The following is a 3457-nucleotide window of genomic DNA, read 5'->3' on the forward strand; positions in this document are numbered from 1 at the left end:
AGCCGGTGCCGCGCCCGCCCCCGCGGGGCCGTTTGGCCTGCGGCTCCTCGTCCTCGGGGTCAGGCTGCGACGGGCGACCGTCGCCGCTGGCGCTGCCCTCCCGCTCGTGCTTCGCACCGCGGCCGCGACCACGGCCGCGACCGCGACCGCGACCGCGACCGCGACCCCGGCCGCGGCCTCGGCCTCGTCCGTGAGTGGGGGAGGGTTCGGGGGAGGGTTCGGGGGCAGGGGAAGAGGGCGCACCGTGCTCGCCCAACAGCAAGCCGTTGCTGCCTGGGTCTGGCTCAGGCGCCTCCGTCAGTGCCTTCTTCTTGTCCAGAGAACGCTGCACAAAGGCACGGAATACCGATTCAAAGGTGGGCTTCGTCTCGCTTTCGTGCATCGTCAGGCCTGCAGAAGGGACTGCCGTTACATCACCGCACTATGACTAGACGAAGTCTGACTTCTCTCTGACCTCGATAATGCGCCCTGACATTAAATGGCTGGTGATGAATGAAACATTTCAAAGAAAAATGCCAAAACAAGGATCGGACAAGGCTCAAGAGGCCAAATGTAATTTTTGGCCAGCTGTTTCATGAAACAACCGTACCAAACTTCTGGTAGGTTGAAATGCCCTACTTCCAGAGCAAAAATGGCACATCATCTTAATTGCTGTTGGTTTTATAGGCTTCATGGTGGTAGTGGTACATTCTGAGATTTTGCACCTGCTCGGCTTAGACCTTTATCCATGCTCCCAGCACTTCAACCCGGCACTCGCAGCTATCTATGGGGGGCGGCACTCCCAAAGACCACAGATCCCTGACCTCCCATACCCCGACCTCGGGACCGTTGAAAGGTAGCATACTACCCTGGTTCGAATTGCATGGGCCTGTTGATCCCTTGAAGTCAGTATTCATTTTCAGGTGGTATAAGATTTTGTTGTTGTCATTTTTTTGTTGTCATGTCTATTCTCTGATGATGTCATCATACAGCAGATTTCAGATCATTGGGTGATTGCTGCAAGCATTGGGCTAACATGTTCCAGAAAAAAATTAGGGTGAAGGATGCAGAGCAAAATCAGCAAAGGCAAAGAACCTGAAGAATCCATTACTTTTCTTAACCCAACCTGATCTGACCTGAGCAAACCAAACTTACCCTCTAACAAGTAATGAATTGTCCATGAAAAGTTAGGAAATGTAACAAGAGCAAGCACCTGCATGGACCCTTAACCACTGACAGCACCAAATAAGCAATGATACTTGGAAAAGCAAAAGCAAAAATCTGGCCTCAATGGACCAGAATCATGCTCCCAAGAGTATACAATCCACACTGCTGTTGTGAGACTGCATTATTGTATTTTGAATGTAAAATGCTGGGCTGGAAATGGCCACCAAAAGGTGTGTTTGTGTGTAGGGATGGGAGGGGGGCAATGATCCGGCAACGCTGGACCATAGGGCCCAGTTAAGCACCTCAACATAAAAAGGCCTACCCCATCCTTACATAGAACACCTGGGTTTTGGGGCTTCATTTTGACAGGCTTTTTGCACTATTTTTTGTCCAACACAAACAGAGCCTGTGAAAAACCTGGCACATGGGCCAGATGTTACAACTAGCTAACTTTGACAGAACATTCAGCATTTTGACAACCTATAGATGCACAGGATGTGTCTTAAGCTTTAGAATCTGTTGTCATTTGAGTACTGAAAAGACACAGTGTTCACAATAATTCAACTGCATCAATCCACATCAATTCCCAGCTGGCTTTATCAACATTCCACACAATCAACATGTTGCTGATAAGTAATGTGTATTTGTTGAAGGCATACCATACATCATCATTAGCATAATGTATTTGTTTATTTCTTCACTTAGTTTTGTCATAAGTGCTAGTGTTTCTCTCAGTTTGCCAGCATTCCTTTGTCATGTTCAAACACAAGCATAAAGGTAGAGGCAGGCATCAATATCAATAGGCATCAATATATCACATTTTAATGGAAGTCAGTAGACTGAAGAATACCAAAACGCTGTTCTCTCAGAACGCTCCCCCCCCCCCCCTCCCCATCACATCAATACCAATACAAGCCACCGGCACACACCACCAGTGATCACAGCGCATTTCGGGCCCCCGATTCACTCTTTTGTCAAATAAGTGTGATCTCACATTTGCACAGCTCGTGGGACTATCAAATTGTAGTTTTCCTCACAATTTCAGCACAGACCTCCATTCACAGCTACTGAACCCCACCGCGACCTCCCTTCAAAACAAAGTACCAGTGGGGGTTCATAGTAATGCGGCTCAACAGGTTCTTATTGCAAAACAATTTTTTCAAGATCCAAATTTGTGGTACTATGTCCGTAAAATATTTAGAAAAAATGCATCTAAAATTAATGTAGTGTTCTCTCTAATTTGATAATGCCTTGCTAACCCATAAACCCGTGCAAGGTTCTGTGCTCCGGTAGAGATACGTTAGTAGAGGAAAAAAGCGCCAACGGGAGAAAAAAAGACAGATGTGCCGTCGCGTCTTCTTTTTTACAACTTCGGGCGAGTGCTCATTTTGGGGCAGAGCCATCATAAAGTCCAGGATCGCAGCGTCCAGTGTTCATATCGCCCAGGATCGCAGCGTCCAGTGTTCATATCGCCCAGGATCGCAGCGTCCAGTGTTCATAAAGTCCAGAAAACGTCCAATTCTATACACATTGGGGGCGTTCATAAGGTCCAGGGACGCAGCCCAGAGTCGCGAAGTCCAGAGTCGTTAAGTCCAGTGTTCAAAACGCCCAGTATCTACGGCAACCAGGCTAGTTTGGATTCCTGCCGCTAGATAACACAGTGAGATGTTCTCGTTGTTCGGACGGGGAAGGTTTCGCGAGCATCGGCACCTTTCGGCGCCAGCCTGTGGACAGAGCACAACTTGTTGCGAGAGACTTGGTCTTTTGGGACGGGATCAGCGTGAGGTCAAGCTAGGAGCAAGCAATTATGGAAGGAAGCAAGCTTCGTTTTTTTCTTGTTTTGCCCGCTTTGGCTTCAGTTCGTAGCAAAATGAGGAATATCGTTTCACGAAAAATCGCTGTCGATACCCAACGTAGCAATAGCATGACCTTTAACCCTCGCCATGATAGGCGGTGATTATGGCACGCGTTTTGATACCAAAACGTGTTCCTAGATTTTCTGGTTTCGGAGCAGCGGCAGTTTGTGATGAGCACTCCACGGCGATCTAAGGCTAGCTCAGGCGGCGGGCGGCAAGAGAATTGCACTACAGAATGTACTCGGAATTGAACAAGACACACGTCAATTTAAGATTCGTGTCGCTGCACTGCTTGTTCTCGTCGAACATAAAATAAAGCTACAAAGGTGCGGTTTTCTGTAAAATTCGGTTTTTGTCCTGTCAACAACATAAAAACTAGTGCCGATCGTGAGATCGTAGTTCAGAACAATGTACTGCTGTTCTTGGCAAGCTCTATCTTTATAAGCTTGGAAACG

Source organism: Pollicipes pollicipes, unplaced genomic scaffold, assembly GCF_011947565.3.
Source record: "Pollicipes pollicipes isolate AB1234 unplaced genomic scaffold, Ppol_2.1 Scaffold_6686;HRSCAF=7923_pilon_pilon_pilon, whole genome shotgun sequence".
NCBI lineage: Eukaryota > Metazoa > Arthropoda > Thecostraca > Pollicipedomorpha > Pollicipedidae > Pollicipes > Pollicipes pollicipes.